General features: G+C 43.1%; 1 long non-coding RNA gene across 3 annotated transcripts; it reads right to left on the reverse strand.

Annotated features, from left to right (window-relative positions):
- Positions 1 to 673: 673 nt before the first annotated feature.
- Positions 674 to 23,653, reverse strand: LOC112968521. 3 transcript variants are annotated; one of them, XR_003254370.1, is made up of 5 exons: positions 23,304 to 23,653; positions 20,672 to 20,781; positions 14,919 to 15,026; positions 8,572 to 8,632; positions 674 to 1,084 (listed from the first exon to the last, which is right to left on the reverse strand). It is a non-coding gene; the product is annotated as an uncharacterized LOC112968521 (long non-coding RNA). The 3 variants fall into 3 exon arrangements; XR_003254369.1 differs by lacking the exon at positions 674 to 1,084 and having other exon boundaries at positions 5,841 to 8,632; XR_003254371.1 differs by lacking the exon at positions 674 to 1,084 and having other exon boundaries at positions 5,841 to 8,668.
- Positions 23,654 to 23,669: the final 16 nt, after the last annotated feature.

Consider the following 23,669-nt stretch of genomic DNA (forward strand, 5'->3'; position numbering starts at 1 on the left):
GGTCCTGCTACTATCCTCCAGTGTGGTCACTGGCTCCCAGGAGGGACTCCATGGTCCCAAGTGCACTGAGCCATATCTCCCAGCAGTCTTGGAGATGGTTTAAGTCTTCTAAGGAAGAACCAGAGGGACAGCAAACCCTCTCAGTGTGTGCAGAGATGCTCCTAAATACACTCTCCCTCTTTTTTGTCATGCTGCCCCAGGCCTGCACTCCTGGGATCTTGGCTACAGTTTTCTTGTCTGTGTGTTTCCAGCTGAGTGTACAATCACCATTAGAGCTTCATGCTTTGTTGTGCTTGTTATCAAAAAAAGCCCAAAGCCAACTCAAAGGAAACATGGTTGGCTCAACTGGCTTCCCTAGTCTGCTGCCCGCAGCCCTCCCTGTCACCCCCCAACCCCAGTGCTGCTTTCTTTTCTGATCGTCACCTTGTCATCACTTTGCTGCTCACTGGTAACAGCCCCCAGGCATATGTCTGTATTACGCCATCAAAGAGCTGCCAGATTAAAAGGTACACGCCCTGGTGCTGACGACTGCAGTGATGTAACATTTCTTTCAAGTGAAGTGACTAACCCTCCACTCCATCTAATTTTTCATTTCCAGTATAAACCGCAGCCTCAAGTCTGAGTTGTGGTGGAATTGTCACCCTTAATAGTATAGTTTAGAAAGGTTTGAAAATGGGTTGCAGCTGTTTATTTCAGGGAAAGACTTGTAACTGGGTGTTATTACATTACATTACAATGCTACAGCATTGCAGTTCCTTCATGGAATAGTCAGTTCGTGTCACAGAAGTGCAGAGGTTGTTTTTTTGTTTAATGTAATTTTTCCATCACAGCAGGAGTCTATGAATGAAGAAAGCCTGAAGTATTTAAATTTGATGGAAATGAGGGGAGAGAGGTGCCTAACGTTACACGGTGCCCAGCTCTGCTGAGATTACACTTGAGGAAGATATTACCAAGTTTTCTGATACTAAGATCCTTGTTAATTTTTTTTTTCTGGTGTTTTTCTTTCTGTTTCATGGTAGAGCTCTCCCAGGTAGTGTCATGAACAGGAAGGTTGTTTGCCAAACTTCAGACAAATTATTTTATCCTGGCAAAAGGAAAATAAGAAAGCAGAGAAAAAAGAGCCTTGTGCAAAAGTTTGGTAGATTTTTGCATCAATGCCTAATTTAAAGCAAGATTTGATGTTTTCCCTACTGGTCAGACAAGTTGTTTGGGAAAATGCTTTGTATCAACGGCTCAGGCTAAACTGTCCCTCCAGATGCTCCAGGGTATGAAACATTGAATCAATCAAGTGTGTGTTGTGGGGGAAGCCAAAATTCATGGGATTAAATTTTGAAATAATATTGTGCCTTGAACCAGTGTAGCACACTTGGAGAAACTATTTTGTAGTTCAGAAAAGGTCCACAAAATTCTGAGCAGACAGGGCAGGTAAAAAGGAAATGTTCACTGTCTCTCCAGCAGACAGGCTGGCAAGTGTCAAATGCAACGAATAAGGAGATTGCTCAAAAGAACAAGAAGGGATGGTACTGTACATGCCTTGTTGGTAAGCTATGCAACTCCTCGCCTGTACTAAATGTTTACATCTATTCAAAAAGCACTTGGACAAATTTTCAGCAGGAAAATCCCTTTTGGGTTATTTAATACCAATACAGTGCGTCTGTTTTTTTCTTTTCTTAAATCCCTTCCAAAGGTGTCTGCTATCACATACTGTCAGAAACAAGAACATCAGAGTAGCTAAATCTTTCGTCTGACACAGTATGGCTGTGCTTATATTTTATGCCTCTTTTTCAGAATTAAAACAACTTTGCTTAAATATGTCTTACTTCAGTTTGAACATATATTGTTATGATCTTATATTTTCTATTTGAAAAACTTGTTCTTACTTTCAGACAGTTCTCTGACCAAGTGCCTGCTGAGACATAACTGGGGAGACTAGAAATGATGCTCATTTAAGCAACTTGTAATCCTGGAGCATAAGCCAAAATGCACTTAATGTTATTCATTAGGCTTTGATTAAAAATCTTGCCGCTGGCTCTTTTCAAAGTTTAATTTATTCATTTGCCAGACATCTTCAGGTGAGAAAAATGCATTGTGAACAGCAAATCAGATTTTGTTCAGTACTAGAATGTAATTTTTTGTCCAAAAAAGTGATAATATGCTAATTGAATTGGAGTTGCAGACATTTCCTTTAATGCATTGTTAAGGAGCATGTATCATCAGATGCGAGATCTGGATTCAAGCCCATGCTGCCAGAACAGCCTCGAACAGGGAATTGTGGGTAACCCAAAGTGGGGAAATCCCTCTTCCTCCCTTCCATACAATTCTTAGGCTGTAAATGTCATTACCTGCCCACCTCTACTTTTATATCTTCAGTATTTCCATTATTGTTACCATTGTGAAATACCACATTAATAATGTTTGCAGATGACTCTTAAAAAATGAACAACATACTTGAGTAACATGAAAGAAATGATTTGTGAAGATTTGGAGATAGATGAAGCATTAAAATAGCTGAGTTTCAATGTGGAAAAATACAGTTAATGTCTGGAAGAATCATCCTGAACTCAAATATTCAGTGGGACAGACAGAAAGAGAGATCTAGGGCTAAATATGCAGAAACATACTGCAGAATAAAGCAGGGTCAGCCTTCTGAAGGTAGGACTGTACGAGGAATACTGGGTTTACCGCTGCGTGCCTGTTACAGCTACTGATACAGACCAGGCAGATCAGATAAGCCCTACCACATAATGAGTGGAGGACAACAGATGGCAGCTTTGGGGTCTGATGAACAGATTTGCCATCTTAACTCAAAGCATTAAGGACAAGGCAGGTTTGTGTGTAAATCAAATGGTTGGAGATATCGGTACTATGATTTGAAGCAGCAGCTCATTTTGTTAGATTAGATTTCTAGGCAAAAAATTGTATCTAAGAAAAAAATTGCTAGCTCTTTAACCTTTTTCAATGTGCATAGGTAAGTTGCATTTCATCCTTATGTCTTAGCCCTTTGAGCTGTCTCCCTAGATTGAAATTGCTGTTAGAATTTGTTCTCATTTGTTGAGGTGAATTACACAATGGTGCCTGTTTGCTTTTCAGGGAACTCAGCACAGGAGGTCAATGTACTTCATACTGAAGGTGCCTTCTCTGAGATCAAATCTTACAAATCCAACACTTTTTTGTGTTTTCCATTCTGTCTCCATTCACAGTCATGATTTATAGAGGAACAGTTCATGATTTTGTAGGAGTTCTGAGGGTGTAACGCAGCGGCAAAGCACAAGCTGCTAGTCAGCTATAGAGAGCTTGTTCAGGGCAGCAAACACTCAGCCAGGATTTGGAGTACAGCTTCATTTAAGAAAGCCAGTACCCAGAAGCAGCACTGACATGCTTGGCTTGGTGGAAGACAAAGTCCCCGAGTGACTGCAGACTAATTACAAGACAGCATGCCAGGATGCGATTGCTTCCCATGCCCACCAATGCATTCGAGCTGAGTGAACTTTGTAAGAGGTAGGGTTCATGTAACTCAGTTATCAGTATAATTATTAACAAACTACCAATTTTTAATCTATCTTTCTTTCTCCTTTCAAGAGGGGAGCCTTAACTTTCTGATTGCATCTAATAATCTGTTTCCACTGCCCAGCAGGACTATAATGGAGCTAAAATTTAAGGGGACAGTGTTAATGTTGCTCAATTTCTGGTGCTGCTATGTTTGGCCAGAGAAGGGAGATGTGGGGAGCTGCTTCTCAAACAGGCTTTTCACCACAGCCTGAGCAAGGGTGTGTGTTACATAGCACTGACCAATTTGAATGCGAACAGCGGGTGAAACAACAACAGCCAGGCTCCGTGGCTTTGTGTGGTCCTTGTAACACAATCTCTTCTGACAGCTTGCAGAAAGGCAATGCCTAAGCAGAGGCAAGGGTTGTGGCTTTGCTGCCAAGCCAGAACAGCTAAAGAGCAAAGTATTCTTGCTGCTAGTGAAAGCTGATGGTGAGCTTGGGCTGGACTGGCAGTGACTGAGCTGAAAAGCTCTGAGTGGGAAGAGTCTGAGACAGAAGTGGCATTTGTTTACCTGGGACTGAAAGTACTGCTGCCTAAAAGCAAAATGGTTTCCTACACCTGGGGAGAGATGATGGGGTTCAGGGGCTGAGCCTGAGAGCACAGAAGGATGTGCTGGAGGGAGAGAGCAGTGTGATTTGTGAGAAGGTGGACAAGAATTAAAGGGAGATGGGAGGTGAGTAAAAAACAGTGCTCACAGTAAGAGAAGAAAGAAAGAAAACAAGGAGACACCAGGTGAAAAGAGAGAAGTGGCCATGACTGGTAGAAAGCCAGTGCCACTTCGCTGAAGTTTGGCACCTGGTCAGGAGAGCCTGTAAGGAGCCTAGCTGGGCTGGTTAAGTGTGGTGATACGAGATATAGACTGGTGTTTCTAATCACATGCCCTACTGTAGCTAAACACCAAAGCTGACAGACCTCTTATTCTAGTCTTGACACATCCCAGGGGAAGGACAGAGTTACAGGTACTTGTCTGTAAGGACGTTATAGGAACTGGTACTTGGTTACTGATACTAAATGCTGGTGAAAACTCCCTTTGCTTGCTGCCTGTTCAGCTGTCTGAGGCAAAGGCAATTCCCAATGTCCATTGCAAAAGCTGCTACCTCAGCTCCCTCCAGAGCTGGGCCTGTGTTCAGTGTTCTCCCTTCTCTTGTGAAAGAGATGTTTTTCTTCAGGCCCTGGTGAGGCATCTCTGCTGTCACCAGCAACAATGATACTAATTTTTCAGGCCCAAGACATGGCCTTGGCAGATCTGCTGTCCAACTTCTTTCCAGTCTGCCAAGCTTTTTGCTCCTAGAAGGTCAGCTTTTGGCCTCTCATGAGGGTTGAGGATGCTTTGAGCTTCAGGCAGCTACTGCAAGTCTCAGGATGCTTTTAAATTTTATTTGTTTTTCATGAGTCTTTTACCTTCTCGACTGTCTGTCAGGCTGAGTTTGAACCTGCACCCTTGGGAATTGATAATGCTGTCCACATTTGAGATGCCCCCATGGTATCCTCCTCACAACAGCCTCCATCTTCAGATTCCTTTGGAGTATACACTGCCAACACTTCAAGGACATAGCGCATTGGCCAGAAACCTGTGTTGGTCCTTGGCAGCAGATCCTTTCAGAGTAATATCTGCTAGGAACAGCCTCCTGGCATTTGATACACCTGCTTTACTGTGCTGAGTGCTATGAGCTGGCTTTGTGTTGGCTATTTCATAATGCTCTATATGTGCACGGAAAAATTAATTTCAATTAGTCTGGATAAGAACCCACAGGCATGGCTGGATACTTGCTGAACCCAAGCTGAGGTAAGCTATATTTGCAGGGATGGTACAAGGTGATCTAGCATTAGGTTTCACTTGATTTAATGTGTTCGCTTATGATGTAGAAGAGTAGAACAAATGCTGCAGTGTGACATTTTTAAATGATTCTAAACTCCTTGCAGACCCCTAAGTGGAAAAAGGGTTTTATATGTCTGGATGCACACAAAGATGAAAACACAAGATAAAAATTAATACATAGAGTCAACCTGGACAAACTCAGGTACAACAAAGCACAGGAAAAAATACTCCTAAATCATCTGGATCATTCTCCAACATGGTCTGAGGAGGCACTATAAATCTGTATGAATGATCTGTTAAAGTGGTTTCACAGTTCCCTGCTACTGAGGAGCAGCTCATATTAGCAGTAGCAAACCAGTGGCTTTATATGCACAACTACATGGAAACATGTCTTATAAAAATGAAGAAAAACTGTTTAAGTGTATGTTCCTCCTTGTTCCAGAGACATGCAAGGGAAATAAAACAAATTAAAAAACACAGAAGCTGTGAACTTTATTTAGCCCAAGCCAAAAGGATTTCAATTTTAGCAATTTTCTTCCCTCTTTGTACATGGAATGAAATTCCCATTCAAAATAGCTTTTACAATTCTCCCCTCAGGGGAGAGAGACAAATCTCAGTGGGAGCTGAGAGATTAAACTGCACTAGGTATGAACGAGCTGGCAGAAAAGCGTCATGAACTAAACACATCTTGGCCCAGCAGCCCCTGCCCTCCTGGTGGGTCCAGAAAAGAAAAATTACAAGGAGAGGAGGGAAGTGATGGGAGGCAGAAAAGTCTGTCTCCTACTGTTGGAGCAACAGAAGTTCATCTCCCCTCCCCAGTCAGTCTTGAGGACAGACAGGGAGCAGCGAGATGAGGGAGTCTTTAGCAGCTCTAATTTTTCTTTCCTAGTTTTGCAGCATCTGAGCTGTGATGAGCGAAGAGCCCAGACCCTGTCCCAGCTCTTCTGCCCACCACTGGACACATGCTGTCTGTTGTTTTCAGATACCAATGCAGGCCCCTCCTGGAGGAAGTTGCACAACTTCTGCATTTAAAAGTAGTTAGCAGATGAATAACAAAATGATCTAAAGGTGCACTGTAAATGATGTGTTTTATATGTAGAGTAATGCTGTATCTGCAGTTTATTCTTGCAAAAACATACATCACAGTCTAAGCCTATGGACAAATGTGGATTTAGGGAACCCTTCTGAGCCTGAGAGGGAATGAAAATGAAGTGTTAGTGACTCAGTCAAAAGCCAGTTAAGAAAGCAGCGTTTTCACCCTCAGGGAAACAATTAAGTCAATTTGAAAGTTGTTAGTACATTGTTGCAAACATAGGCAGCCTAAAGGAGGTATTTCCAAGTTCACATAAAGCTACAGAGGTAAAGTAATACAGTATTTAGTGGTACCGAACTTCCAAAGAAATCCCTAGTGCTACAGACAATAAATACAGATTTATTTAAGCCTCTCCTGTTAAAAAAAAACCAAACAGCCTAACCTATCACATTTGCTGGCAACCAATACATCCGCTTGTATGCCTCAGTTAAGGACTCACTCTTTCCCAGCCCACCATCCCTTAAGACCTATTGCTCTCCAATGTGGCCTGAGATAAAAAATTCTCAGTAATAAATTCTCCCCTGAATCAGGCAAAACGAGAGAGATTATTTAAAGATGCCATGGAGTGATCTGAGCCCTCAAACTGCCAGAGGAGGAGAGAGTGACTGATAACTTTGTCATTTAATAAGGTATGTGTTTTGACTTCATGGAAATCCAACATCTTGCATCAGAAGTAATCAGAAGTGTTATATAGACAGTATTTTCTCTAATACAAATGTTGTTTGTTGTCACAAAGCCATGAAGACTGTTACAGCACAAGCTGTACCTGGGAGAAGGAGCCCTATCATCCTGGCAGAGGAGAAATCAGATAAGCCAGTACTGAATGATTTTCTAAACAGTTCCCAGGGAAAGAAATCGCCAGGTCGCAGGGGCTGTGCATGTCCAAGAACAACACACACACAAACAAGCAGAGAGGACGTTTTCTTTGTACTCTCCCATGTGCCTGCTGCCAAGCTGAGCTACAAGTGGGGATAAAACATAAACATCCTTAAACATATGCAGAAGGAGGAAGACTGCAGAGAGCTATTGCCCATGGTGAGGTCTAGACTGCTGTCAGGTATTGTCACCAGAGTCATGGAGACTCATAACGGAGCTCTGTCTGTACAACAGCTACTTAAGGCAGGACCTGCCCCTGCTGGCTCATAGCTAAGGCAATAAAGAGACAGCCCAGAGGAGACCTGGTGTCAGCCTGCAGTAGGGATCTGTTTCATGTACGTTTGCCTACTTCATTTTTTATGGCTGTTTCTAACATTGCAGTCACCAAAATTAACTCTTCTTCTTTTCATTTTGAGCTTCTTTGGCAACTGTTGTGCGCTTAGGTGAATCAGAGAGGTGCAAAGCCCTGAAGGGACAAATTCACATCAGGCAATGTTAAGTACAATCCCTGTGGTATGCCAGCAAGCCAATTTTGGGGGTCCCAGATGTCCCACTAAATTGCAAGGTGTTTTCAGGGATTTTATTACCAAGTGCCAGATAAGATTTGAGAAGTTTCCCCAGTTCCAGTGCTGTTCAGTGTCAACAGGCCAGTGTTGGTGAACCTGGGAACAACCTGTACTGTCATACATCAACATTAGAAATTCCTTCAGAAAGGTTTCTTGTATGTAGTTTCTTCTGACACGTTATTTTATGGCAAAGCATGTAGAGTTGACCATATCACTATGGAAGATTTAGGAATGAAAGAATAAGCTTTCCTGAAAACATAGATTGCAATCATACATCAAGGTTATAAAAAAGTGGGCTAAAAGCGCATAGATTCTTTTCTGCTTAAGAAAAATTCCTTTCTGTTTCCTGGTGATTAGAGTCTTGGACAGCAAATAGTACTATGGAGGCTTACCTAGCTTCCTACCATCTCTTCCCAAAGTTCCCTGGATTACCCTTTCTATTGTACATGTGCACTATATTTGGTATGCTTTTCTCTGTCATCACCTTCAGAAGATGCACTGGTACAACCTTACACTGCACAGTCTGAAAAATACTGACCGCTCAGTCTTCTTGCTAGGCACACAACAGCTCTTTCTCTGTGAGTATTGTGTAGAGATCAAACATGATACAGAGGAATTGGAAATGATGGGTTTAATTTGTGAACTGTCTCCCAATCTCCTGTAAGTACCTTTGGTTCTATGCAGCTGTTTCCAGGAGATCCAGTTATAAAGCCACTTGAAGAACATCTCCTGCAGATGTAGAAAGGTTAAGACAGAAAAGTCCCACTTGGGGAACAGAAAATTAAAAATATGAACACCACAAAGGGCATAATGCTAAATACAAAGAAATTGAATACAATGAATCCAGGTATGAGCCGCAGGGCAAAACATGGAAAGCAGAAAAGGCTGAAAGAGCCTACAGCAGCTGAAAACAGAGCTACAGCAGCTATCAGATCCCAGCTGACAGTATGGCACTGTGGCAAAGTATCTAAAGGGCTTGTCTGTCAAATCAGAAGAAACAATTTCTTAAGATTTTGCTTTCTTTTAATCTTATTTTTTTTTGACACTCAAAGGGTTCTTTTTTTCCTAGTCATCCAGGTTAGATGCTGCAGATGTTTCCCAGTGGTGCTCTAGCTGTATATTTTTAGATGCTGCTAATTAGTCCTGAAACTGAATAGGCCTCCTGGTGCCAAAATACATCTCTCAGTATAATTAAATCACTGATCTTACTGCTAAAATTTATCTTGGATACTTTAATAAGTTGCAACAGCTGCTATGAATTTAAGTAGGAAGAATGAAGGCAGGTCTGCTGCTCTGTGTGTGTGTCCTACAGGCTTATGATATTTTGCCCTGGCTCATGAACCATCTCCCAGATCTTCACAAGAAGGTATGTGCTTGTCAAGAGTTTGCAGGTTTTGCAGATTCTTTTGTAAGGAAGGAAATCAAAACCCATTGACTGAGGGAGCAGGAGAAACACAGGGAAGCAGGATTTTTACAGATTTCTACCTGACTCAGGTACAATGAATAGGGTGCACGAATGCTGTGGTTGTGGGATTCATTGCTGTTCTTCACTATCCTGAACATAGACCTTCTCAAAACAAGATGGAAACATCTGACATTTCTACCTGTTTCTGGTCATTTGTTTTTCCAGGGAAATGGAGCTATCTCGGGGTGTCTGTGTTTGAGGGAGCCTCTCCCACCCTGAGACACTTCCTCCAGGTGCAGGGGAAGCCACAACAGCAATTTCCAAGAATGACACAGGGCTGTGTCCCTGCAGGATGGCAGGGAAGGACAGTGGACGAGTAGGGGGACTCTCAAAACTTGTTCTAAAACTTTCAGTGAAATAAAGAAATCCATGGAGTGTTCTGAATTCAGCAGCGCAGGAGATCTCTGAAAGAAACATCTGCTATTGAAATGTATCCAACTACATCTTTTGCTATCATTCAAAGTACTTAACACTGCCTGTGAAACAGGCTACTTCATTCAGACATGAAGAAACAGAAGTATGAGAGCTTACTACTATTTCCCACTGCTCTTCATGTTTATCTGCTTTGGAAAATCATAGATTCTGCAAACCATGGACTGATGAAGTCTCTTTGAGATACATCAATGGCTGTACATGCTGTACTGTCTCCTGTACTCTACCCTTACCTCTCTCCCTCTTGCAGATAAAGGCAATCCCAGCTCTATGGTTCGATGAAGACAACCTGCTCTGGGTTCTCTGCGACATCTTTTTGGCAGAAACAGAAACTGTAAAGGACCACTTTGTGCTTGGCACTGCTCCATATTTTGACTCATCGAAGAGGAGAAGGAGACTAACGAGGTCACATGCACAACCACTGATTGTGCTTTCTCAGAGAACACAAGAAGGTCAGCATACCAACATCATCAGGTCGGAAATGTAAAGGTAACTGCACCTCCACACTGGCAAAACTTGAAAAACTGCAGCTAACTGAAATTTCATACTCCTTGTGAGCTGGCAGTAGCTGGCAAACACATCTTTGATTTATTGAGAATCATGGGACTGACGCAGGCCAATTAGCTTCAGCTTCACCACACTGTCATGTGCTCTGGCAAGAAGTAATTCACTCTTTTTTTCCTTCCTTTGAGAGTCAGAATAAAAGTAGGGGGAGCTGGGCACATAACAAGCTTTTTACATTCTCTGCTGTTGTGTCCCAGCAACAGTGCTGCTGAGCACAGCCAATTGTCCAGGTCTCTCCCAACCTGGTCATGAAGAGAGAGCAGTGCTGTCAGACGGGCATTCAATAGGAAAGGGAAACTCCCATCCTTAGCATCCAGCTGTGACATGGGATCAAAACCATTTTTCCTTTACAGGTCACAGCTATTCTCCCCCAAAACAGCATCTTCTGTCTCTCTGAGAAGTGGGAGACACCTTTAAAGTCACTTGCCAGTTAAAAATGGCAATTCTGTCATCAGTCATTCTCAGCAGGGAAATGCAGAAACAAGGGGAAATTCCATACGGGATCCAATGATCCATAGAGAATTAATTCATTAGCAGTTGAGCCTTGCTCACTGGCATGTCTTACAGTTTCCTCTAAAATGTTAAAATAGCTTTCATGCCATTTGCTAGCTAATAATTGATTTCAAAGTGTTGTAGCATGCTTTTATATTGGGAGGATTTCATTATTGCTGTATAATATATTACAATGCAGTTGCTGCCATTAATATGTTAGTGCTTACCTCTACAAGGCTATACTAGGGTTTCTGTTTTTTCTTGTTACTGTTTTTGGTTTTTTATTTTCATATGTTTAAAAATGCCTCCATGGCCATTTCAACAGTAATCAGTCACAGTATATCAACTATTTTTAATGTTAAAAATATTTTACATGTTTTCATTTGTAATAACACTGACCAGATTAAGTCTTTTATTGTTTTCTCACCCATTTGACACCAATATTGATGTGCCTGGAGTTTCACAGTATGAATTAGCAAAACTCGTTGCATTCAAATAACAATTCTCAACAAAAACATCTTAATTTTTTCAGAAACAGTCATGTGTAAAGTGACATTAAGGCTGTTTCTGACAGCTCAGTCTCAAGAGCTCATCCTCCAGTGAGGAGTAGTCTATTTTATTGCATATGATGGAGAAAGATGCATAATTTGTACAAGAGGAGGGTTTTTCCTTTATCTATGCGTGAGCTAGTCTGGGGTCAAGCCACAGAGGAAAGTTCCTGCTGATCACAGCCAGTGTTACTGGTGAGTGGTTGCACCTGCAGAAGGAATGCAGTTATACTTTCTCCTTTAAATGAAAGTATTTTCAGAAACTCTGGGCTAGGAATGTAGTACACAGCTTCAGTGCCAAAAAGTAGTATCATGACTCCCACCTGTCACAGGGATATTGATCAAATTCATGTCCACTCTTACATTGTTAATCAGGTAAGTGAGAGCAGGGCTTTATAACAAGTTGCCTCCATTAACTTGCACGGTGACAAACTATTTGAGCTTTACACAGGCATGTTTAAAACAAAGGAAAAATAGCTACAAAGATGGCACCTAGAATGGGATAAAACCATAATGGAAATCACTTTCCTCCCCCTGGGACTATTTGCAGATCTTGGAAGGAGGATTTAAATTCCTGATGCCAAAGATAGATGAAATTAACTGATGAATCTCCCAGAAAAAGGTTTTGCATGATTTGCATGGATTATTTTGCATAGACTCTTGAAGCCTTTTGCAACGACTGATGATCTTTCTCAACATTTTTGAAGCAGATCAGATTAAATAGATTGTTTTCAGCCTTCCATAAAGTCCTGCCGTTAATATGTCTCCCCATCCCTGAGCTCATCCATACACTTGCTACCTATAAAACCTTATTAGGTCATTAGCAAAGAATGTTTTAGTGCATTAGAAAGAAACATTCACCAGAGAGCTTAATATAATTCTGTATAGGGTAGTTCTCTGTCTCCTGTCACTGCAGTGGTTAACTGGGAACGTATTTGAAACAGCAACAGTCCTAGGAGCTCAGGTAGTAGGAGGGAGTCTGAGGTAGAGAGGATTCAGATGAAGATTCATGCTACATACAGCTAAGGCAATCAAATAGTCAGAGTCTGCCAAAAGCAGTTATCCTGCCCTGCTTTGTCCTTGCCATGTTCTCCCTCTGCTTCTGCTGCATTAGCAAGACAGTGGCCAGGAGGTGAGTGGGTTCAGACTGCGGAGCTAGCAGAAAACTATTCCTGCAAATAAAAATGAAAGGCTATCCATCAAATCAGTTAGATGAATCCACTCACTTTGCATTCAGTGATCAGTAGATCCAACCCTGGTGAAAGGGGAAATGAGGGGGCAGAACTATTCACTTTCAAGGCATTTTGCTTTATGATTAGATTATAGACTGGTTAAAACATGAAATTGCATGAAGCAGCTTGCCCAGAATCACACAGGAGGGCTGTAGCCCTCGGTCTGATGCTGATGTCCAGACCAGGGCATTAGTCTTGTCCTCACTGTGATACTGAAAAGTGGTTCACCTCAGTTCTCCTGATCTGCTCTTCCTGCTGTGCACAGTGCAAGGGACACACTCCATTACGGCCCAGCTGCATGTGCTTTGGATTGGGTGTTGTGGTTAATTTGCTTGGGCTGTCCAAGTGCTCCAATAGGACTGGTGCCTGTGGGGGTGTGGATCAGGGGGCGATGACTCTCGGGCTGTCAGGTCACAACAGAAAGCACTGGGAGTGAGGTGGGAGAGCAATGTTCTCTGGAAGTCAAATTTTTACGGGCATCTTTGTCTTTTTCTTTGTCTGGATTTGTCTGATACTCCTGAACATCCAGAGGGCCCGAAGGAAACTGCCTCCAGGACCAACACCTCTCCCCTTCATTGGCAATCTGGGAACACTGGACTTCCAAATTCATCACGAAACACTCCTGAAGGTATTGTTACTTTTTATAGTTTTATGACTAGTCCAAGTGCAGACACAGCAAGACTCCTATCATATCCTGGGCTGGAAAGTAAAAGCATCTTTCTGCTGCTTCCTGGTTTCAGTCTGAACTGTGAGCTTTCTAGTCAGAACTTCAAGACGTGTTTCCCTGTAGGACTTTAAAGAGGACTGGCAGTGAGTGGAGATGGGCTGTAGCAACAGTTGCAAATAGCACCAATCACTGAACACTCATACAGGCAAAAGTAACCTCTGCTGGAAGCCTGTTACTACAGTGCATGGTACAAAGAGGGAGGAAAGGAAACGGGAAGAATAAGCAAAAATCATCAAAGAGAGGCAGAAAGCAAAGCTTATTAGTTTGAGGGATTAACTCCCTCACTGGCTGAATGGCAGAGCTTAAAGGGTTGTGATCAGTGGTGCAAAGTCTGGTTGGAGGCCAGTAACTAGTGGTGCACCCCAGGGATCAATACTGGGTCCATTCCTGTTCAACTTATTCATCAATGACCTGGATGATGGGAAAGAGTGCACCCTCAGCAAGTTTACTGATGATACAAAACTGGGAGGAGTGGCTGATACACCAGAGGGCTGTGCTGCCATTCAGAGGGACCTCGACAGGCTGCAGAGATGGGCAGAGAAGAACCTCAAGAATTTCAACAAAGGCAAGTGCAGGGTCCTGCACCTAGGGAGGAATAACCTCATGCACCAGTACAGGCTGGGGGCTTACCTGCTGGAAAGCAGCTCTGCAGAGAAGGACCTGAGAGTCCTGGTGGACAAGTTGACCATGAGTCACCAGTGTGCCCTTGTGGCCAAGAAGGCCAATGGTATCCTGGGGTGCATCAGGAAGGGCACTGCTGCAGGTTGAGGGAGGTGATCCTTCCCCTCTACTCAGCTCTGGTGAGGCCACACCTGGAGTGCTGTGTCCAGTTCTGGGCTCCCCAGTATAAGAGAGATAGGAGCTACTGGAGTGAGTCCAGCAAAGAGCTACTACGATGATTAAGGGACTAGAGCATCCCTCATATGAGGAAAGGCTGAGAGAGCTGGGACTGTTCATCCTGGAGAAGAGAAGACTGAGGGGGAATCTCATCAATGTGTTTAAATATCTGAAGGGAAGGTGTAAAGAGGATGGGGACAGACTCTTCTCACTAGTGCTCAGCAATAGGACAAGAGGCAATGGGCACAAATTGAAACACAGGAAGTTCCATCTGAAAATAAGGCAAAATTTTTTTACTGTGAGGGAGACTGAGCGCTGGAGCAGGTTGCCCAGAGAGGTTGTGGAGACTCTTTCCTTGGAGATAATCAAAAGCCATCTGGACAGGGTCCTGGGCAACCTGCTCTAGGTGACCCTGCTTGGGAAGGGGATTGGACTAGACGATCTTTAAAGGTCCCTTATAATCTCAACCATTCTGCGATTCTGTGAAATCCTGCAGCCCTTATTTCAGCAACATTGCCATTGACTGGTTATGTTTTGGCACAACAAGGCCCTGGAAGGCTTCCTTAGGTAGAGGCCTGTCCTGGCCAATACACAAACAGCAAAGTGGGTGAGTTTGCAGAACAGTGGAGGTATTACTGCTTCAGGCCAGTCCTTGCTATTGGGGATAGGAATGAATTAAATTGCTTTTAGGAGAAAGGACAAAGAAAAGCTTTGTTACCTGCGGTGTTAGATTTCAAAGGTTGGGCTGAGACAATAGTTTCTCATCCTCAGAGGTTCTGCTTGTTTTGGGAGGGTGTTGCAAGCATCAGTAATCATCAGATATTCACTGCGAAACAACCAAGCAGATAAAGTCTTAAGCCATTTGGCTATATGAGCAAGCAGCAGCACAGAACTACAGCTAGGTGACATTTTATATACTATTTGGTATAGTAGTGTAACAACACCGTGCTATCCTGCCTTTTTTTTTCCTTGGACAGTGCAGAGGCATGGAAGGAACGCATTAGTAGTGGTGCTGATGTTCCTTAATGTGGTCCATGCACTGCATCTGCTAAACAGGACCCTTTGCTTTCCCCATGTGCTGCTGGAGGATGAGCCAGGAAGGATTCACGCTAAGAATTCATGCCATGTCCCCATCCCTGGCTCTCCTGGGAACCTCTCTTTGCAGCAATGTTGGTGGAAAGGGAAATCAGAAAGTCTGAGAGGCACGTGAGACAAGATGCATCATCAAGGCTCCCTATTTTCTTGTGTGTAGATGAGAAAACATGGGCTCTGAAGTTCCCTTGGGTATTAGATGGAATCCAATTCAGGGATTTGTGCAGCTGTTTCTTCTTCCCTCTCCACCTTACTTGGGCTATTAATTATGGTAAAAGACTTGACTTCTGACTGCTGTGGAAACAGTTCTTAAAATTACTCTCCTCACCTGGTCTTTTTGACTTACTCTTCCCTACAGAAATCATCCATTGCTTACAGTGAGTGGCAGCAACAAGGCACCTGATCGTATTTGCATGCATTTTCAATACAGCCAGCATATTTCAGAATTCCTGGCTGCATCTTTATTTCCTCCAACACTGCTAGGGGAGAGGCCTGCACCGATCTCCAGAGAGATGTGGTCCTGCTTATAGATATTTCTGAGCTACATATGTTGAGTTCAACAACACAACATGACCAGTGGATTCCTAAGAGCAAATTGCAGAAGTCAGGACGTGTGGAAATTGTGCTTAGTCAAACTGTTAACAGCTTTACAAATGACCTGTTCCCTGTTTTTCAGTTCCCTGAAAATCCCTGGGGCACGGATATGCCTCTTCAAACTTTAAGTGTCCATCATACATTATTGAAGTGCTGCAAACACTCAGAATAAGGTTGTACAATATGTATATGTATACACACACTTATATATAGTTATATGTGTGTGTGTATATATATATTTTATATATATATATGTAATACCAAAAGTATGTGTGGGCACCATCCTTATTCACCCCCCTGCTTCATACTTTAAAATCCCTGAAACAGATGCTCAGAAATCCTTACCTCTGGTGTCCTCCTATCCCATATAGTCACAGGCTAGCTAGTGTTGTTACTATTTGAACTCCTAATTCCTTGAGCAAGTTAGTACCACCCTGTATTCCCTCCCTGTGTGCAATTAAGTCGTTCTCAAATATCCAAGGTCAAAGAGTTCAAAATTGGTCTCTGATTTCTGAGACTTAATTTGCAGAGCTACTGAGAGCCCAAACTCCATCTGCAATCAGTAGGCTCTGTAGGAGCTCAGCACCTCCCAGGCATCTCATGATACCCAGCATATCTCAAATGAGGTACCCCAAATCAGTGGCTACATTTGAAAAATTTGGCTCAGCTACCTCACTGTGCTACACCAAGCACAATGCTCAGTGCAACAGTGAGCAAACATTACCATCTAATGGCTGTGCATGTTAACTACAACTATAATTTCTATTTTAACAATGAAGGCTTTTCCTTGTGTAATTACTGATACAGCAACATGTTTAGAAAAAAAAAACATGGAAAGAGAATAAAAGCAGCATTTATGATTTTGCAGTATCCTTCCATCACCTCTGGCGGGGCAACATAAATGGGAAAAATCTTGTTGAAGTGTTTCTGAGTAACATGACATGGCTGTTGGCTATATAAACTGCAAATACACAAATAATGAAAGATTAAATAATAATGCAATGTAGTAATAACAGTGAAAGCCCTCTAAGATTTTAATAGTGAAACATGATTCCATCCTTTTTTATTTCTTGACAGCAGGACAAAACTTCTCCCTTCCCTTTCCTGGGCAATGTCCCAGATGAACTGCAAACCAGCCCTCGCATAAGAGAAATGATCTTTGGGCTGTGGTCTAACAGTACCACTGGATGCGGAAGGGAGACACAGCCTCTTCGTAAATTCCTCATGTCTATATGTCATTGTGTATCTCATTGTCTCTCTAGGTGGCCAGGAGGTATGGAAATATATACACACTGTGGCTGGGAAGAACACCGGTGATTGTGCTGAATGGATTCCAAGCAGTGAAGGATGCCTTGATTGGGCATGCTGAAGAATTTGCTGAGAGACCCATCACACCCTTCTTTAGAGAGGTCGTGGGAGGCCCCTATGGTACTTTTTGTTGTTGCATACACTGAAATATTTTTACCATAACAAGCTGTTCAGAGGACAAGGCTGGGTACAATGACTGCATCTACTCTTAATGCCTCTTTTCAAGATGTGCTGCTCTTGTTAGGAAGATGAATGCTGTAGACTCATTGCTCCACGTCCTTCTCAAATGCTGGGCCCCAAATGTGCATTCAGTACACAAAATCAGTGGGTTTATACCAACAAGAAAACATTTATATACTTGCATAGCCTGGGCAATTCTTAGTAACTGAGCATGTTACCAAGCTATCTCAGGAAGTCTTTGCAGTAAAAGGCATAAAGTTGTAAGCATATCAACTAGTACGACTCAGTGTGTGTTGAGTATCATTCTAGGTAAAGTAGTAGAAAAGGAAAGTCAGACATGGGGCTTATTCCCCACAAAAAGGATCAAGTAGATGTGAAAAACAGCATAAATGTCTCCGAGTTCTTATGCAAGTACTGCTGGGGATCCTTCCAAAATTATGATGGCAAGTCTTGGAACCACTGTAATTTCACCAACCCTGCTTATGGGGAAGCCAGTCCCATACTTCTCCCCAGGCATTCTCCATTTCATTGCAGGCATCATCTTTTCCAATGGGCACACCTGGAAACAGCAGAGACGCTTCAGCCTGATGACTCTGCGGAACCTGGGTCTAGGCAAGAAAAGCCTGGAAGCCTGGATCCAGAAGGAAGCCGACTGCCTGGTCAAGGTCTTTGCCAGACAAAAAGGTGAAATAAAGATCTGCATGTGGTCATGACATGGCAAAAACATCTCACTTTCAGTTGAGTGAGTACTGACTCACTGACTGGTGTGTGAAAGAGCTCATTCTCCTTGACTATTTTAAACCCTGGCTTTTCTACTGGAGGTTGCTAATTTCCCCTGTTTCTATAAATGATACTTTCACAACTCATTTTGTACTTGGCCGGAACATCACATCTGACTCGTTGCTTTTACTCTAACCCTTTACTGGGGAAATACTCCTAAATTGTCCTGGATATGCCCTTTTCTGCAGGATGGACTTCTTCCCTCATTCATTAGAAAGGTGCCCAAAGAATGATCTCCCAATTAGACTCCTGTATCTTGATCCCTGAAGGATCAGTTATTTGTGTAATCCCATGCAAATCAAGAGCAGGCTGCATGGGAGCTCAGCGTAACAATGGGCCATAGCCTGTACGAGAAGTTAATGATGCAGCTTTCTCTGTTCATAGGCAGACCTATGGATCCCTCTCTCCCCATCCTTTCTTCCGTCAACAACGTGATTGCTGCTGTGCTTTTTGGACATTGCTTCTCTAGAGAGTCTGATGCATTCCAGAGGCTGCTCAAAGGCTCCCAGGCCATGGCAGAATTCCAAGGCACCTTCTGGCCTCGAGTAAGCAAAGGACTGACCCATTCCCTCCAACTATATCAAAACCCTACGGCCTTCTTCAGTGAGCTGTAGCATGAAACAGTCATTCTTTGCCAATGCACAAGGATAAATAAGAGCTCTTGACTAAATACTGAACTCTGCTAAAAACAGCACTCACTTCTGTTCTCTTCTTTCTCAGTAATGGTTCCTCCACAACCATTCATGGCTATCTCTGTCCACAGACTCATTGAATCTCCTCTATACCAGTTCTCTTCGGATAGACTGATTTAACTTTATATTAAGATTATTCAGCAGCAAGCCTGCCTTGGGGCCACACTCAGGTTTTTCCTCTTAGCTTTTTCCTTGAAGGTTTCTGTAATAGCTCACATTTCCTGTGTTAGACTGGGATCTTTCCAAACCATCCAGAAAAATACAGCAAGCTAACATCGTTGTGGCTTTGAGAACTACAGCAAAGCGCTGACTTAAGGTGTAAGAGGGAACAGGCAATTAGGGAAAGGCTTCACTTAGAAAACATAAGAAAAACTGTACTGTAGGGGATTTAAACCCCCTGACTCTGAAAGATACTAGTGGAAAGCAGGTAATCTGGAAAGTAACTGTATGCTAATGGTCATCCTTTATACATTTTGTGCCTCCAAAATAGATAATAAAAAAAATTAAGTGGTCATTTATTTCCTATCATTTAACAAATAATATACCTGGATCATAGACATGGTTAGCTATGGTTCAGCTGTGAACACTGAGGCTTTAAAGAGTAGCTAAGATGTCACGGTGTTCCCTGTGCTTGTATTTCCATGTGCAGCTCTACGATACTTTCCCATCACTGTTGAAGCACTTAAGCCCTGTGTTAATGAGATCGCTGGTGGCATTAAAACACATGCAGGATCTACGTACAGTTATTAAAGATGAGATCAGGAACCACCAAAAGAGCTGGGTGCCTGGAGAGCCACGGGACTTCATTGATGCATACCTAGCTCAGATGTTAAAGGTAACAAATAACTGTCTTTTGTGCAGCTGCAGCATATTTAAAATACTTGTAGGTAAGAGATTTCCAGCTGCATGGCTACCTCCTCTTCCGAGAGATTTGTTGGGATATTTGTTTCTTTTAACTCAACCTCAAAAGCAAAGTATTTTCTCAAAGTACTAAGGATGTTCCTCGGCAGTCACCACAGAAACAGTAATGTTACTCCACCCTAGATTGGAAAAAAGTGTATTGTACACTGTTGTTCTCAGTAAGTAAGATTTTTTTAACAGATCTGCATGGCTGCTAGCTTTCCAGCTTCATCAATTCAGTATGAATCCTCTGAGGCAAAAAGCTCTGCTGCTGGAAATTTGTTACACTATTAAAACTGTTTTACATCACATTCTCTGTCTCACATCTGAAGGCAAAGGATGACCCAGCTTCTACGTTTAAAGAGACCAACATGGTGCAAGTGATCACAGACCTCTTCATAGCAGGTTCAGACACCACCACTATCACTTTATGCTGGGCTCTCCTCTACATGATGATGTACCCAGAAGTACAAGGTGAGAAATGCATGCACCTGCACTTACCCCTGTGACTGTCCTTGCTCATTGCAGAGTAATAGGCAAAATACATTTGACTTCCCTGCCCAAATCTTGAAGTTTAAGGCGTCTTCCACTGTTTGAGTCTCTGCATAGAGCCTAAGTATCAACTGCCTTCCTGACTACTCATTACTAGCCTTTTTCTTCTGCAGAACGAGCCCAAGAAGAATTGGATGCTGTCATTGGTCCATCCCGTGCAATTGAATATAAGGACCGAGCGATCCTGCCATACACAAATGCAGTTCTGCATGAGATTCTGCGTTATAGCAGCGTAAGTGCCGTGGGGGTTATGCGCAAGTGCACCCAGGATACCATTCTACAAGGCTTCCCTATCACTAAGGTATGTTAATGCCACAACATTTTTTGGTATGATCCTTAGACAAAGCAAAGAAAGGCAATAGATTCCTCTTACCTTTTTTAACACCACATGTTCCGTTTGTATTTTGCCCCAGCCAAAGATGAGTTTGAACAACTTGTGAGAAACTCTTCATTGTGCATAGGATGCAAGACATGATCTACCTCCTAGAACAGAAATAAATTCCTGCTCAGCTTCACTCTCCTTTTGAAAAAGATGTTCCTTATAATGGTTTTTCTATACTGGATTTCAGGAGTTAGATCAGTATAATTATATCAGTATAATGATCTTGTGCTTCTTTAAAACTGATGCAAGCCAAAGTCAAGTAGAAAAAGCACAGAAATTCTTGAATAACAGTGTCCACAGACACAATTTATTGTATAAGCAAAACGCTTTAGATCCATATCCAACCTTATATATGTGGTCTTCCCAATGGATAAGACCTGTGTGGCTCTCAGGGAAGATGCCTTTGAAAAAAATCAAGATGGAAAGTCAGAGGTCTTAGGACAGTGTGAAGCCTTCAGTTCAGCGGGTTTTTTTTTCCAAAGTTTCTGATTATTGTAATCATAATTTTCTTGTAAAATACCATTCTCTGGTACTCTAGAATCAATGTTAAAAAATACCTAATAATTTCTAAACAAGCTATTCTGCAGGAGACAGCATAGCATGACTATGTTTCTCATCCCATAATAATTAGTTGGCACTTGCATTGGGCAATTTCAAGAGAGCAATTGGCAGCTTGGCAATTTATGTCAATAGTGCTTAACTTGTGAGAAAGATTCTTATATGCTCATTTTCTCTTTCTACAGGGCACCTTAATTTTCCCCAACATATTTTCTGTTCTGTATGACAAAAAGCAATGGGCAACTCCTCGAAAGTTTAACCCTGGTCATTTCCTGGACAAGGATGGAAACTTTGTGAACAGAGAAGCCTTTATGCTGTTTTCTGCAGGTAAGAGCGATCCTCAGTATTGCTCACAGCTTTCCTATAGTGATTGTTTCACAGGGCAAAACCTCCCTCACATCTGATCTCCTCCCACGAGTATCTTTGTTCATTCCCATAATAAGGTCTATGCAGCAAAAAACAGATGCTGATTTCAGAGACCTGCAGCAGCTTCACTTTCTTGAGGAAAAGAAACTATGACTAGATGGTGTCTGAAATTCTCAATGAAATGAACTGCGATTGTGGGAGTAAGGTAGATTGTCCTGTGGGAAAACAATGACCAATTAAAGATCCCTCAGACAGCAGGAGATAGAAGCCTGTTTGCTAATTAAGAACTGGCTCCTGGAATGTACTGGAAATACCAATATTGACACCAGTGGAGACCAAGAGACCAGCAGATGAAGCTGCTGCATATCAGGTTTATAGATGAACAGCATTTATATATGAACCATTTTTAGAATGCATTCTTTCACAAATATATTTGTAAGCTGCTGGTCTTCAGAGCACAAAGATCCAATTTAGGTGTAATAGCAAGCACCTAGGAAGTTTTTAAACTGTTCCTGCTGGTATTTATTTTAAAATAATTTTTGATGTATTCTAAGACTATGAAGGGAGTTCCAGTTGTTAGGGTATTTAGCCTAGGACTTGGGAGACCCCCTTCCCCTGTTCTGTCACACTTCTCTGATCTCACACACATCACTGAGACTCTCATTGCCTTAGTTTCCAGAGAGTAAAATGGAAATACCAGCATCATGTTTCCGTGCTTTGCAAGGATAGATACACTCAGACATTATAGTAACAGAACAGGTAGTACCTTAAGTATGTCAAATACCCTTTTTTCACATTCCTGATCTACAGGTTAAGGATTTTTTCTGACTCTATCCATGTTGCAAGTTGGTGGAGAAACAGAAATTACTTTGGTCAGAAATCCGATCATTAATTCTGCTAGATAGCAGAAATTATTGGTCAGAGGTTTGCAAAATGTTATAAGAAGATTCTCTGTTTATGGGGTAACCTGGTAATTGATTCACATAGTTAGGGGAAGCCGGACGAGGGATTATCTCACTGCCCTCTTATGAACTGCCCATTAACCTCTAACACACCAGGCATTGCAGGATTTGACTGGTATATTTTTTCTCTCCTCTTCCTATCTTGGACTCTATCCATGTCTCAGGTGAGAGACACTAGAGAAATACAGAGGCAGTAGACATAGGAAGGAGTTGTAGCTCTCAGCAGATCTGTTCACAGGGTGGCCCAAGGTGCACGTCAACAGCTCTAGAGCACTTCTCCGTTTTCACACCGTGGTAAGCGGCTACATGTAGGGACTTGAAATCTCTCCTGTTCTTCAGGGCTTCACAGCAGAGACATGCTCTTGCCCACACAGGGGTGAGACACGTGCGTGACACATTCTCCTCGCTCCACAGGCCACCGCGTGTGCTTGGGGGAAGGGCTGGCCAGAATGAACCTCTTCATCAACTTCAGCAGCCTGCTGCGGGCATTCACCTTCCGGCTGCCAGAGGGAGTGAAGGAAGCCGACGGCCGGCCCGTCATGGGGTTCATCCTCCAGCCGCACCCGTACGAGACCTGCGCCATCCCTCGCTAGGCCTTAGGGGGAAGGGATGGGCGCAGGCCACCTGGCTGAGGGTCACCCTGTCGCCGCAGGAGCTAGCTGGGAGTTTTAGGTGTTGAATGATCACCCGTTGTCTACCAGAGACAAATGAACAATATGAATAAAACGGGGAGGTACCTGAACCCTTCGGGCTGCGTCTCTCCGCACCGGCGGCGTCGCCGAGGGCAGGGCGTGGCGCGAGGCCTCGCCTCAGGGCGCCTTCCCGCCTCTGGTGGCGGACCCGACTGATGCCACACCCAGCATGGCGGCTCCGCTCACCCCCCGCCGCGCTCAAGATGGCGGCTACCCTCCTCGTGAGTCCGGCGCACGCTGCCGCGTTCAAGATGACGCCTCCCTCCAGAGTCCCGAGGGAGTCAGCACTCAAGATGGCGAGGGAGAGTGACTCATTCCTTTTGCCGTTCTCCTCAGTTCCTTCCGACGTGCGCCGCGCTTATGTCGCCGGGGGGGAAGCGCGGCGCCGTGCGGCGGCCGCGCTGCCGCCGG

This window comes from Apteryx rowi, unplaced genomic scaffold, assembly GCF_003343035.1.
Source record: "Apteryx rowi isolate R43461 unplaced genomic scaffold, aptRow1 scaffold_32, whole genome shotgun sequence".
NCBI lineage: Eukaryota > Metazoa > Chordata > Aves > Apterygiformes > Apterygidae > Apteryx > Apteryx rowi.